This window comes from Cavia porcellus, unplaced genomic scaffold, assembly GCF_034190915.1.
Source record: "Cavia porcellus strain 051 isolate PalLab524CR breed Dunkin Hartley unplaced genomic scaffold, mCavPor4.1 scaffold_8, whole genome shotgun sequence".
NCBI classification, from domain to species: Eukaryota; Metazoa; Chordata; class Mammalia; order Rodentia; family Caviidae; genus Cavia; species Cavia porcellus.
The window spans coordinates 48,008,642-48,025,168 of NW_026947491.1; the positions used below are offsets into that span (position 1 = coordinate 48,008,642).

General features: G+C 32.4%; 1 pseudogene; it reads right to left on the reverse strand.

Annotated features, from left to right (window-relative positions):
- Positions 1–2,575: 2,575 nt before the first annotated feature.
- On the reverse strand, positions 2,576–3,523 carry LOC100729391 (olfactory receptor 6C2-like; annotated as a pseudogene).
- Between the last annotated feature and the right edge of the window lie 13,004 nt (positions 3,524–16,527).

Genomic DNA, 16,527 nt, shown 5'->3' on the forward strand with positions numbered 1-16,527 from the left:
ATGTCTCGAAATTTAGTTTTATAACTGATATCAAGTAATTATGAAGGCATAAATTTGTTGTTGACTATCTTCAGTTTCATTAACCAATTTGTTTATTTCTATACCATGCTATATTTCTTTGTTTCAGTGCTATATCAGAGATCTGACAGTATAAGTACTTGTAATGATTTCTCTTTAATATTTTCTTGTTTTTCCAGTTCATCTGAATGTTTATAAAATTTTAATAAGTTTTTTAAGTTGTAATATAAGGCCTAGGAATTTATTTAATTGATAATTCAATAAATTTGATAATATTGGTATATTTTTATAAAATTAATCTTACATATGAGCAATCTCTGTTAACTTCACTTTGACTTCCCTCAGCAATGTTTTGAAGTCTTTAGTGTAGGTATTTGTAAACCTTTTGTTTGGAATATTCTTGTGTGACTATGTGTTTTTTGTATGTAATAAGTGGTATTAGTATATAGCTGTAGTTGGTATATATTTCCAGAATTTGAGATGAAGTATCTGGGTATGTAGGAGTATCTCTTCATTCTGGCTGATCAGGACTCCTTAGGATCTAATCTCATGAATGCATTGTATTTTTATTGGTGAACAAAATGATTCCAAAATTTAAAATATAAAGGGAGCTAAAACTGCTGTGCAGGTCTTTTTATATGTAAATAAAGGGAGGAAAGAGGGATAAGAGGGAAAATGGATAAAGAAAGGAACTGGGATTTGTTATGTATATATGCCCACTATACACAAGGAATGTAAATATTGTATATGGTAAACATATACCAAAAAAATGGCATGGGAGGAGGACTCAAGAAAGAATTGGGGGGAAGATGAATGAAAGGTGGATGAAAAAAGGAATTAAGATACATTATGCACATGTGCCAATTTCACACAAGAAAAGAAAACATTTTGAACCATAAACATGTACAAATAAAAAAGATAAAATCTAAACATTGGAGTCATTACTGAACTTCAAAAGAAGATAATAGTCAAACCAGGGTGGACATCATAGTGAATCTTATTGCCTTCAAAGTAGTTGCCTATATCCTTAAAATTGATAATATCAAACAGAACAGAGTGTGTTGAGTGAAATCACTCAAAACAAGATGGTGAGAGCAATACGGGGCTTCAAATTGAGTTAATAGGAAATCAAAAAAGTTATTATAATATATCCTGCTAATTTTTTTAAAGAAAATTTTCCCTTAATTAAAAATAATAATAATAAAATAAAAAAATTTTAAAGGGGAAAGATTGAGATAAAAGAGGACATAACAGCATAACAATACAAGTCAGAACAGAACAATTTAAGTAACATAGTGTTTCACCACAAGATAACCTGATTTAATAGTAGTTACCATAGTGTCTCTTTCCTTGAAATATTTGAGTATAACTTCATATGTGATAGCATCAAACATATCAAGACAGTGTGAAACCATTCAAGAGGATGAAAGTATTACAAGGTATTTAGAACCAGCTAAAAGAACTGTGGTAGTAATAAACTGGGAGTAATAAAACCCAAAATGTTTAAATGTTATTGTAAAAAAAGAGAGGAAAAGAAAGTGCTCTAACGAATACAACTCCAAGAGTGTTTATGTGTAAGATAGATGATCATATTACTAAGTTTTTGTTGGATCATTGAACACAACTATTTGCAGTCTCACTGTTTGAATGTACACATTGTATGCTTAATTTTGTAACTTAATCAAATATTTCTAAGATGACAATATGTAATTTATTAACTAGTGATTTCTTAGTTTATTTTTTTGAAATTCTGTGTTACTTGTACCCTTTTATTGTTTTGTTTTGGTTTTTTCTCTTTAAATAATAAAAAAAGATAAAAATCATATAGCATAGGAAAATGTACATGTGTACTATAAAAATGTGTCTGTAGGTCAAGAAAATGTTATAATATTTCATATCTGGTCCATGTCTCAGTGATAACTGGTATATTGTGAAATGAGATTTCTGTGGTGGAGATTAAAAATTAGTTTCCTCAGTTGCTTTTAGTTACTATATTGTGTGTATGGAGATCAACAGTTTGCAAAATGAAACTCTTCTCTTTTTAGAAATTTCAAAAGATGCTTAATTAATAGAGATAAAACCACCAAATTCCCAGGAATGTTGAAAATTATAGAAGAGATAATTGTTGTAGTGTGTTTATTATAATTTCAACCAATTATACATATAAATGATTTATTGAATAGCTGAGGTAAAAGTTTGCAATCCTTTGAGAATACAAAGAAAAAACTGTAACCTAGAATGATGCTGAGAGTAAAAAAGCATCCCAAGACTGAGGTAGCATAGAAAATGCACATAATTACTCAATTCTAAGAATTGAAGAGATCTCAGTTATCATCATCATCATCATTATTATTATTATTATCATTATTATTGATTAAAGTTACACTGAGGTTTGATTATATGTGAAGTCAGTTCTTGTTTTCTGAAAAGGGTATGAGTACAATATTTCACTGTTGACAGATATAAGTTTTCATTGCTAGGAAACAAAGGATTTAAGTCTTAAAAATCTAGCTTATGGAAGGGTAGTATTTTTTACTAAAAATTTGATTTCTCCATATTAGCAAACCCTGTACTTTTTTAAGGTCAATGGAATTCTTTTGATTGAGTCCTTCAAGGCCTGCTTTACTTGCTTGTTTCTCAGTTTGTAAATGCAAGGGGTCAGCATAGGAACAATGGAAGTAGTGAGGACTGTCACACCCTGGTTAATAGCCACTGAGTCTTTTGCTGAAGGCTTAAAAGACGAAGATACAGCTGCCATAGATGATGGAAATCACAATCATGTGGAAAGAGCAGGTAGAAAATGCCTTTTTCCTTTTCTAGGCAAAAGGAAATTGTAGAATAGTCTTGATGATTTTATATGTAGGATTGAACTACACACACAAAGGTCATGATAAAGGTTAGCACAGCACTGATGATGACCATTTGCTCGATGAACCATGTTTCTGAGCATGGGATCTTTAGGAGAGGGGGTTGCATCACAGATAAAATGGTCAATAACATTAGAGTCAAAGAATTTCAGATTTATGCCCAGGCTAAGTGGAGGGAGGATGATCACCAAGTCAGCAATCCAGCAACAAAGGATGAATCTTCTGTAGACCTTGCTGTTCATGATGGTTACATAATGCAGGGATTTACAGATGGCCACATATCAGTCATAGGACTTGGTGAAAGGAAGATAGTATTCTGTTACACCTAAAAGATTAGTAAAAAATATTTGAATGATACAATTTTCATATGTGATTGTCCTATCACCCGTTGATATGTTGTATAAGTATCTGGGAACACAGGCAGATGTAAATGAGATTTCTAAGAAGGATAAACTTTTTAGGAAAAAGTACATGGCAGTTTTAAGGTGTGAATCTGTGAAGGTGAGTGAGATGGTTGTGAGGTTCCCAGTCATACTCAACATGCAGGTGAGAAACAGGAAGATGAAAATCATGACCTTCAGTTGTGGATCATCAGTCAGCCCCAGGAGGATAAATGTCGTAATTGGGTGATTTCTCATTATTGAATATTTGCTTCTATTCTTTCTGCATATATAATTAAGAGATATTTGATATTTGATGTGGGGAGAGTAGTGTTATCATCACATGGAAATTCCATGGCTCAACAATGTATAAAAAATATGTGCAAACATTTTCTTTGTTTTTAAATAATAGTATTACATTTAATCAAGTTTCTACAGTGGCATTCTTTTTTGTAATTTTAAGAGGTATTTAAGAATCAAACTATTTTGTTCATATCATCAGTTCCTTTTTCACCACTTTTACTTCCAGTGGATCTTTTATGTTTTTCTTTAAGTGTGGGTGAATTCTCCAGCCCCAATTTTTACTTGTAGTATATTTTAATATTTATGTGTACGAGTTGTGTACTGATAAACTACAAAAATAACCAATATTCTCATAGGCTCCAATTCTTCCATCAGGTCCTTCATAGTTCTCTGGGACCTGTACTAATAAAATTTAAAAGTTAAAAAATCCAGTGTTGTGTGTCCCAGTGTAACTAGCTTTTTAAATCCATTTGAAGATTAAAAACTAGAATGAACGAGGTACTCAGAAACCTTAATGATGAAATCAAAGTAATTCAATTAAATAAAAGGCAAAGTAACTGACTAGGAATTTATTAAAAGAAAAAATTCAAATGACTAACAAATACATGATGAATACTAAATATCATTAACCACCAGGAAAATGCTAGTAAAAACTATAATGAGATATCATCTCACCCTAGTTGGAATGCCTACTGTAAAAAGAAAAATCTTCAACTAATTCATACCGGAAAGGATATGGAAAAAAAAAGAATTTTGCATCCTACTAATGGGATGTAAATTAGAATAGCCATTCTGAGGGAGAAATATAGAGATCCTTAAAAAAAAACTTAAAGTAAGAGTACCATATATTCCAGTACTGGGTAAAGACTCAGAGGGAATGATATCCACATAACCAAAAACACCACACTAATCACAGACGCCAAGATATAGAATCTGCCTAGTTGTCCATCAACAGGTGATGGAAAAACTATATGTGTTATAAACGCACAATGGAATGTTAGCCGTAAAGAAGAGTGAAATATTGTCTGGAATAAAATAATAGATCTGGAGGAGCTCATGTTGAGTGAAATCAACCAAACACAGACAGAAAATTGATGCATATTCTCTTTCATTTGTGGAAGTTGAAAGAATTGACCTAAATGTAGAATAATGTTTACTACAGATTGGGAAATATGTGTGGGGAGCATGGAGGAGGAGGAGTGGACAAACAGAATTTGGATTTGATTGGTGCACAGTATACATGAGTAGAAATACCACGTGGAACTCATTGTTGTGTACAATTAATATATATTAACTAAGGATAAAATAAAATAATTACAAAATTAAAGAAAAATTTTTAAGTTCTTGCAGTATTAGTATCTTTAAACTTCTGTTTTCTTTAAATGATTTCTCATTTTCTCTTTCTCCTTTCTCTTCCTCATGATTGATTTTTTTTCAGAATTTATCTTCACTGCTTAGTGCTACGCATCACAGAGACAGTGCTTTGATGAGAATTTTGCTGTTTAGCATGTTAACATATGCTGGGTGTGGCATATGCCGACCTATATGATATCATCACAAATCTTTGACAAATATTCTATTTCTTGGTACTAATATCATTAATTATACAGAAAATCAAGTTTAAAATACTACCACATTGTGAAACTGTTTGCTTTTGTTAAGATTCAGTTTTACTAACAATGTAAATGAAATAGTTTCTTTATATGCTAATTTTTAAACTAAGTCAGTGTATTTAATGATCTATATGCTACATCTCAATCTCTGTATTTTAAAAAATCTCTGTATTTATTTTAGAAAAATATACACTTACCACTCCAGTGTGCTGGTGATATGACTTTTCTTTTAATAGTGATCATTCATTAATTCTTTACCATATTGCAAGCCACACTTTTGTTCCCATCATTCTAGTGAAAGTCTTTGCCTTAATTTATTAAGACCTCATTTTGCCTTGAAGTAGTAGATGACTTATTTTGACCACACACGATTCATAACATTTTCTCATGAGTTGCCTTAATGTTACAGATATTTTCCCTCCTAGTCTTTAAATTTCTAATTTCTACTGTTTCTTTTTGTGCTTTTTATGTTTGTATGTCTCATTCCCCCATCTTATATACTTTTAAACTGAGCAGATATATTGTTGGTAGATATTTTTTGAATTTCTAATTGCTTAATTTCCAAAAATAATTTTTCTTAAGAATCTCAGGAATGTCATCAAACCTATGAGGTTATACATATTTTCCTTCTAGGTCTTTCCCTGAATGTTTATAATCTGACAAGTTTGGACAGCTGTTGAGCTAATCACTTCATACTTATTATTTATAGGAATGAAGCTTCCTTCTGAGGATTTTTCCTATCTATGCTCTATAAGCCCTGTTTGACTTTGGCATACAAATAAAAGTGCTTGGTCTCTGCTTTTTTAGAGTATCATTTATTCTTCTGGGATCCATTAAAATTCTAGAATAGCTTAAGATGTCATTCAGAGAAACTAGTTGTTACCTGTATCTTAGCACTATTCTAAGAATGTACACCATTTAATTAAATCAGTTATTTTATTAGAATATCATCAATAAATAATGCAGTTGCAGATACATGTTCAATGCTAAGAACTTTACAAAAAGTTTTCCATATGAACTGTTTTTATTTTGGATCTAACTGAAATTTGCTACAATGTTTAATTTACTTAGTTAATTTGTTATATGCAGACATTTTGACTGTTTTTGTTTCAGTGTGTTTTTCATTTACTGAAGTAAATTTTATTATGAAAAAGCAAAACTCTGTTTATATCCCTTACCCTCACTCTTTGCTTTGTCTTTACCAACTCGTAGTCAGAGGAATAGCTGAATATTCATTGCTATTGCTTTTGTTTTACTGATGCTTTGCTCCATGGAGTATTAAAACTGGAAGCCAGGAGTTTGGAGTTCTCAATTTGTGGAGAAATCATCTCTATCGTTTTTCAATAACTAATACAAATTATATGTTACAAAAATTCATTAAATAGTTTGAAATTTGAGTAAGTGTTTCTCAAAGAGAAATTTTGTTTGGATATTCCAATATTTTTAGTATTGTAAAATCTCACTATATGTGTGATTAACATATTTCCTACCTACTGAAGTGGAGGCTAGCTCAGATCATGTGTGAAAGTTCTACAGTCAGGTCCCAGAAATCATAGTATCATAGAGAAATGGCATTAACTTGGTCATGACTTGCTTGAGGATTCGGGTGATACCATGCAATACAAGTGTACCCTGACCTTTGCAACAGGTCATATCAGGATGCAGTGAAAGAGCTTTTCTGCATTCCACCTCCCAGCCTGCCTCTGCTTTTTTACAATATATAGAGACCTTTCTGTGGCTACTAATGTGCTCTACTGAGCAAGTGCTATGAAATCACTTTATCTTGTAGTCATTAAATCTACACTTCTATGAGATGTCTGATATTATAATACAAATGTTAAGTAGTTGCTTGAATTATATCAAAAATCCACTGATTATATTTCATTTAGAAGATTTTAGACTTTGATAGCTGAGGTAATATGTTGTCAAAGTCATTATGAAATGATATTTTTTTTGGTGTGATGGTTGTTATTCTTCACATTTCTCCAATTATGCCTTTATATAGGCAACTTATCTTTATATGGTCCTCATATGGTTTACATATCTTTGTGTAAGTATTACCATATTAATGAATAAAAATTAAAAGTAATGTATTTCTTAAATGACATTTCATTAATATACATATTAAAGCACAAATTTTAGATTTATACATTCATGAAAAATATCTATAGCTCATAGATAAACATAATCTTACAAAAAGCATGTAACTTAAATGAAAGAATTTCTTTTACTTACACATCTGAAAGGTATCATGGTCTCCCTCCAGCAATTCACTTATAATTATTCTTTCTTAAAAATTTTTAAAAAACAGGGTCTTGAGCCTGCCTGCACCAACTTTCAGCTTCCTGCCATGCATGGACAGCTCTGGAGATCTTGGGCCTTCCTGTGCCCTCAGTTCTGGAAACTGGGTGGCCAGAGATGGGTGTCCTCGCACCATTCCAAGCCCCAGGAGTTTAAGATCATTGTTCCCACCAGACAAGGAACTTCACAGCTTCTGGCTCAGCAGGGCTTGGGTCTCCCTGCTCCACCCCCAGTCACCCTCTCTCAATCCAGGGAATGGGGCATCCAGAGTCCTAGGAGCTGAGGGCATAGAAGAAGATTTCCAGCAGGCCCTGAGAAACCCTTGAAATAACATTTGAAACACAGAAATATAGGAAAATGACATAATGAAAGACCAAAATGCAATCTCAAACTTCCAGCCAACCCCAAGAAATGTTAGAAACCATGCACATAGAAGAAAATATAAGTGATACTCCTGAAATATCTGAAATAATAATAACTGAAATAAAGAAACAACTCCAGGAAGCTTTTAAAAAATTCAAACAAGAAAAACATCTCCCATGTAAAAGAAGAAATGATAAAGGAAATGAAAGGGATGCTGAACATATCTAAAGAAGACCCAGTTAAAAAATTAGAGGAACCAAACAAAAAGACAGAATCCATGGATGAACAACATCAGAAACAACAGAATATATGAAGCAGATTTAAAGAGACATACAGGAAATCAAAAATACCACTGAAAGTTGCCCAAACCACTTCAACGGAAGTGAAAATAGAATTTCAGACCTCGAAGACAAGATTTCAACTATTAAGTAGGAAAGAAAAATAACAAGGAATCAGGAAATAACAATTCAACAGCTTCAAGATGATGCAAAGAAAAACAACATAAGATTGGTAGAGATAAATGAAAAACAAGGGGACAACACAAAGGATGTCAAAGGGGTACTTAGAGAAGAAATAGCTGAAAATTTCCTGAACATGAGAATGGAAACTGATATCAAGATCAGTGAAGCACATCGAACACCAAATACAAATAACCAAACTAAAACTATACCCAGACATATAATAATCACATCCCAAAAATCAAACATAAGAAAACAATATTAAAAGCTGTCAAAGAGAAAAGACCCATCACTTATAAAGGAAAATCTATCAGAATCACAGCAGACTTCTCAGCACAAACAAAAAAGTCAAGAAGAGCATGGAGTGAAGTATTTCAGATCCTAAAGGAAAATGATTTCCAACCTAGTTTGTTGTACCCTGAAAAATTGTCCTTCAAAATGGATGGAGAAGTAAGACACTTCCATGACAAAGAACAGCTAAAGAATGTCATGATCACCGAGGCAACCATGTAAAGAATACTTAAAGACAGTTTAGATACACTTAGAAAAAAATCACTAAGCAAAGAATGCAATTAAACAGAATAGAAAGATAAAGATGCAACAGCAGAAAGATAACATGTCAACAATAAACCAATATATAACAGTTATAACAATTAATGTAAATGGTCTCAATGCACCAATTAAAAGAAACAGACTGGCAGAATGCATCAAGAAACAACATCCAACCATATGCTGCCTACAAGAAACCCATCTAACCCAAAGGACACTCACAGACTGAAAGTCAAATGATGGAAAACAATACTTCATGCAACAGGAACCAAAAAAAAAAAAAAAAAAAAGGCAGGGGTAGCTATTCTGTTTACAGACAATGTGAACTTCAAAGCAATAATGGTCCAAAGAGAAAAAGAAGGTCATTACAAACTGGTTAGGGGAAAACTTCAAGAGGAAGAGATAACAATCTTAAATATATATGCACCAAGTTCTGGAGGTCACAGGTATATAAGCTAGTATTAATAGAAATGAAAAACCAAATTAGCAATAACACAATTATAACAGGAGACCTTAACACACCATTGACACCAAGGGAAAGATCAACCAGACAGAAAATCAGCAAAGAAATAACAGAACTGAATCACACCTGTGAACAAATGGACTTGATACACATATACAGAGTGTCCCATCCAACAACATCAGAATACACATTCTTCTCAGCAATACGGGGGACATTACTTAAAATAGACCATATACTAGGCCACACAACACATTTAAAGAAATGCAAAAGAGTTGAAATTATCCCATGCATGTTATCGGATCATAGAGCCATGAAACAAAAATTAAGGGTGAAAGAAACTGCAAAAATATCACAAACACAAGGAAATTGAATAACACACTCTTGTGCAATCAATGGGTCACAGGGGAAATTAAAGAAGAGCTTAAACAATACTTACAAGCAAACAAAAATACAAATACTACTTAATGGAATCTGTGGGATGCAATGAAAGCTGTCTTCAGAGGGAAGTTTATTGCACTGAGTTCCCACATCAGGAAAACATAAAAATACAAATAAATAACCTAATGCTACACCTCAAACATCTAGAAAAAGAAGAGCAAGTCAAGCCCGAAGCCAAGATAAGGGAGGAAATAAAAATGAGAACAGAAATTAATGCAATAGAGACTAAGAAAGCAATCCAAAGAATCAATGAATCAAAGAGTTGGTTCTTTGAAAGAATAAATAAAATTGATAAGCCCCTCACCAACCTTATTTTTAAAAAGGGAATAAAACCTCAAATTCATGCAATAAGGAATGAAAAAGGGAAAATCACTACAGACTCTGAAGAAATACAGAAGATCATCAACACCTGTTTAGAAAAATTCTACTCTCATAGATTTGATAACATGGAAGAAATTGATTCTTAGAAACACATGAAAAATAAAAGCTAGGTCATAAGATGTAAAACTACAGAATAACCCAATTTTTATTAATGAAATTGAAAATGTAATTAAGTCCTTACCTACAAAGAAGAGCCCAGGCCCAGACGGATTCACTGCAAAATTCTAAAAGGAATACAAAGAAGACTTAATGCCAACACTCCTTAAACTCTTCAATGAAATCAAAAGGGAAACAATACTTCCTCAGTCATCCCTGGTAGAAAATATTACTGTAGTACCAAAACCTGAGAAAGATCCAACTATAAAGAGAACTACAGGTCTATCTCCCTAATGAACACAGATGCAAAATTCTTCAATAAAATGTTGGCAAATAGGATGCAGCAAATCAGCAAGGAGATTATACACCATGACCAACTGGGATTCATCCCAGGCATGCTGGGATAGTTCAACATAGGTAAATCAATAAATGTAATCCACCATAGCAATAAAGCCAAAAGTAAGAATCACATGATCATTTCTATAGATGCAGAAAAAGCTTTTTATAAGGTCCAACATTCAATTATGATAAAAATTTTACAGAAAATTGGAATAGATGGTCTTTACCTCAATATAATCAAGGCCATCTATGACAAACCAACAGCCAGTATCGTACTAAATGGCGAAAAAAGGAAGGCCTTTACCTTAAAATGAGGCACAAGACAAGGATGTCCCTTATCACTGCTCCTATTTAATATACTACTGGAAATACTAGCCAGAACAATTAGACAAGAGAGAGAAATAAAAGGGGTAAAGATAGGAAAAGAAGAAGTAAAATTATCATTAATTGCAGATGACATGATACTCTACATAGAACACCCCAAAACGCCATTAAAGACTTTTAAATATAACAAATAAATTTAGCAATGTAGCTGGATACAAAATCAGTACTCAAAAACCATAGCATTCCCATACACTAACAACAAAATTACTGAGAGAGTAATGAGAAGCCACACCCTTCACACTAGCAACCAAAAAATGAAATATTTAGGAATTATTCTCAAGAAATAAATGAAAGATCTATATAGAGAAAATTATAATATACTTAAAAAGAAATTGGAGAGGATCTCAGAAAATGGAAAGACATCCCTTGCTCACGGATAGGAAGAATAAATATTGTGAAAATGGCCATTCTCCCAAAACTCTTATACAGATTCAATGTAATCCCGATAAAAATACCATCAACATACCTCATAGATCTAGAGAAATCACTCCTAAAATTCATCTAGAACCAGAAGAGACCTAGACTAGCAAAGACAGTTCTAAGCAGCAAAGGCAAAGCAGGAGGCATCACAATCCCTGACTTGAACTTATACTACAAAGAAACAGTAGTAAAATAAACATGATACTGGAATAAAACAGAGCCAAAGACCAATGGAATAGATAGAAGATACACCCACAACAAGAAACACAGTCAACCACTTTTTCTTTGATAAAGGGGCTAAACGCATTCGCTGGAAGAATGACAGTCTCTTTAATAAATGGTCTTGGAAACCTGGCTCTCCATTTGCTGAAAACTAAAACTAGATCCACGCCTATCACCACGTACTAAAATAAAATCTAAACGGATCAGAGATCTGAATATTAAAACAGAAACGCTGTATCTATTGGAAGGCAAATTGGGAAAATCCTTGAAGACATAGGTGTAGGAAAGAAATCATGAACAGGAATCAAATCGCACAGAAATACCTCCCAGAATCAATAACTGGGATCACATCTTATTAAAAAATTTCTGCATGTCAAAAGAAATCTCTACCATAGTGAAAAGAAAACACACAAATTGGGAAAAAAAATCTTAGTGTACTGTCCCTCAGACAAAGTACTTCTGTCTAAAACATATAGAGGTAAAAAAAAATCAGACCCCCAAAGTTCAAAGACCCTATCCAAAAATAGTTATGTGAGATGAATACATACTTCTCAGATGAAGAAATACAAATTCCAAATAAATACATGGAAAAAGTGTTCATCATCATTACCCATTAGGGAAATGCAAATTAAAACCACACTGAGATTCCATCTCACTCCAAAAAGAATGGCCAGAATCAAGAAAACTACCAACAATAAATGTTGGATACTGTGGGGAAAAAGGAACTCACCTGCACTGTTGGTGGGAGTGTAGACTGGTGCAACCATTTTGGAGATCATTCTGGAGATTTCTCAAAAAGCTGGAATTCGAAGTCCCATTTGTTATAGCTATTCTACTTCTAGGCATATTCCCAAAAGAACTGAAAGCATCATACCACAGTGATATATGTGTACCTGTGTTTATAGTAGCACAATTTGAAATAGCCAGATCTTGGAAACAACCTAAGTGTCCATCAACTGAAGAATGGATAAAAAAAAGATGTGGTATTGTTATACAATGGAGTACTACTCAGCTATAAAGAAGGATCACATTGAGATATTTATAAAGAAATGGGCACAGCTTGAGACCATACCCATAAGCGAAATAAATCAAACTCACATGTATAAATACTGAATAGTTTCCCTAGTGTAAGAAATGATAAGAATAAATAAAAGTATGTGGTAATAATGATTCCCCATTATATTGCTTTGAAGCTTTATAATTTTTCATTTATTAGTTGGAATGGTTTTATTCTGGGTTATTTGATTTTATTGTCTGTGATGGTTGGAAGAGCTATTTTGAAGAAAACAAGACATTATAATAGCTAGTAATGATTTAATATCATCTTTTTTTGAAGTCCTACCATGCTTTGGTTCTTCTGTCTCCATTGGTTTTATCATGTTGTATCTTACTGGATTTTATTAAATGTGATATTATAAACAAAAATTTTTATGGACAAAGAGATAATATAGTAACCATTGTTCATTTTCTATTAGTTGTTTCTGAATACCCTGTAATACTTTCATTCTCTTGAATGGTTTTATACTATTTTGTTATGTTTGATACTATAGTGTATGAAGGTATACTCAAATATTTCAAGGAACGAGACACTATGGTGGCTACTGTTATGTCGGGTTGTCTTGTGGTGAAACACTAAGTTGCTTGAATTGTTCTGTTCTGACTTGTTTTGTTATGTTCTCTTTTATCTTAATCTTTTTAAAATAAAAAAAATCAGACAGAAAAAATAAATATGCTGGGTTTGGATACTGTAAAATCATCAGTACAATTTGTAATAATTAGTGTCATTTTATTGCTTTATGTTCATGACTATATGTATTTCTATATTACTTTTATGGTCCTGAATCATGATAGAATGGTACAGTACAAATTGAATCCTTAACAGTATCTACATTATTCTCTACCATATAATATGTTGACAATTAATGGTTGTATTCTAATTATATTAATCTGGGTCCTGGATGAACAAGGTTGCGGTAGACTTACCCATTAAGCATTTGATATATGTTGAGAAGGAAATGTATGTTGCTCTTAGAATTATTCTTCTGAAAATTTCATATGTGTAAAGGGTTTGATTTTGGTTTTGGTTTTTATAAATGTAAGAATCAAAGGAAAATTCTGCTCACCATTTTTTAGATAATTGAATTCTTTTCTACCATTTTGATAGTTAATGAGATAGAGAAGAAACAATGTCTTCTAAGTGATATTTATTCTATGAGCAAAAAATGGTACCCTAAAAACAAATCTCCCCACACAACTAAAAGCAATATATTCAAAAGAAGATTAAATAAGTGTACCCAGAGCTAAAGATGTCAACATAAATAGATCACTTGGAAGCTATTTTCAAGTTTCTACCACAGCAAGGAGTAATGTGGAATTTTTTTTTTTTTTTTTGAGTGGAGGAAGTTTAGTCAGAGTTTTACTTGTGACAAAAAAAATTGAAAACAACAGATAAATAAAAACTGGTAAGATCATTGGGAACTGACTGCCACATAAGATGCCCTATGGAGGCTGGTTACATGGGTGGTAAAGAGAATTTACCAAGATTAAGAAATAGAGTTTATTCAATAATATACAATCGGGAATACTGGAGACAAGTTTTCAAGAGAGATCTGAATTTTTGTAAGAGTCTGAAAATGTGGGAAAAGCATAGGCAACAAATCTAAATATCTCAGAAATGCTTTGTGTGGAAAGCCTGCTTCCTGTCGATCTTTTTAGGAACACCTATATTGTACTAAAATTATATATTAAAGTATACAATCATTTATTTCACTCTCACAGAAGCTCCTTTAGTGTCAAAGAAAGATATCTATCCACATTAGTTCTTTGATTTAAAATGGTTTACTGGAGGAATTAATTGGCTGTTTCCAGTCAGTTTTATTGCAGTGTCTCATGACTACTGGGTATGTAATCAGCAGGATTATATCTGCAGAGAAATTTTGCTGGTAAATGTTTTAACTTTTTGTCACCATATTCACCTCCAAAGAAAAATGTGCATCAAAGGCAAAATAATGAATGTGTGTTTCAGGTTATAGATATATAAATTAAATTCATTGTAAAATTTAAGAGATTTGATCTTGCTTTCTTAATAAGATATTTCTAAGGAAGCTTTGGGGACCTTGTGTATTAGTGTTTTATACTGCATAAAAAATTATCAGAAATGTGGTTCATTAGAAAGACAATTGTGCCTTGCCTCACACAACCTATCAGCTCTGCCATGCTGTAGTCAAGGTGTCGTTGGGGCTGGGTCCACAACAGGAGGTGATATGGTTACCTCCCAGATAAGTCGTAGAGTTTTAGGACTCACATTTTTTATGGATGGGAAATTTGTTGATTTACTTATTTATTTTTGGATTTTTTAAAAATTTTATTTAATGAGAAAAAAGAAAAAAACAGAAAAAGGGTACAAGTTATACAGAATTTCAGAAAAAAATAGTAGAAAATCACTAGTTAATTACATATTGTCATCTTCAAAATAGTTGTTGAAATTACAAAATTAAAGCATGTAGAGGGGACTTTCAAACAGTGAGATGGCAAACAGTTTTGTTCAATGATCCAACAAAACTCAATAATATGGTTATCTGTCTTATACACTTAAATATATATGCAGTTATATCTTTTAGAGAACTTTCTTTTCCTTTCTTTTGTACAATGACAATTACACATTTTGGGTTTTATTATTCCCACAGTTCTTATTACTTTTTTTTGAAGGAAGTAAAAACCAAATGTGACATACCAGGACAAAGTCAGTCAAATCAAAAGGATGAACATAATACATAATGTAAAAACAAAATACAATCTGATCAACAATGGTTACCATAATGCCTCTTGTTATCTTAAAAAGAATTGCCTATATCATCAGTTATAATAAAATTGAACAAAACAGTAAAGAATAAGACCAATAAAGCCAAAACATTGGAGACATTAGAGAACTTCAAAAGAAGATAGTAGTCAACCAGAATGGATGTCACAATGAATCTTATTGTCTTCATAGTTGTTGCCTATACTTTCAAACTTGGTACTATCTAGCATAACAGAATAGAGGAAAATCAGTCAAAACAAGATGGTGAGAGCAATACAGAGTTTCAAATCAAGTTAATAAGAAATCAAAGTGGGTCACTATAATATATCCTGCTATTTTTTATTTATTTTTCCCTTAATTAAAAGGATAAAAATGAAAAACTAGATAATAAAAAGGAGATTGAGATAAAAAAAAAAAAGAGAGAGAGCATAACAACAAAACAGTGCAGGTCAAAACATAGCCATTTAAGCAAAATAGTGTTTCACCGCAAGATAATCTCGACATAACAGTAGTTACCATAGTGTCTCCTCCCTTAAAATCTTTGGGTATAACTTTGTATACTGTAGCACCAAACATATCAAGACATTGTAAAACCATTCAAGAGAATGACAGTATTACAGGGTATTTAGAATCAACTAACAGAAAACAAACAATGGTTTCTGTATAATCTCCTCATCTATAAAAGTGTTTGTTTATATTATCACATATAGTAAAATCCAATAAGATACAACATGTTAAAACCGATGGAGACAGAAGAACAAAAGCTTGATGGGACTTCAAAACAAGAGGATATTAAATCAGCACTACCTATTATGATGTCTTGTTTTCTCCAAAATGGCTGTTCCTACCATCCAACCTTCTCTGCCTCTTTTCTGTTGAGCTCTTTTTCTGTCATTAGTTGTCAGTTTGTCCTCTTCATTTCACTTTCTGCTCCATTCATTGTGGTCTCTCTGCCACTATTTCTGGAAGCTTGGTATTTTTTCATTTTTAGAATATCCTGCAGTAATCTCTGTAGAGTTGAATTTTTGGTTGCAAATTCCCCTAGTTCCTCTTTATCCTGGAAGCACCTTGTTTTTCCATCAATTTCTAGGGACAGTTGTGCAGGATATATCAATCTTGGCTGGAGGTTATTA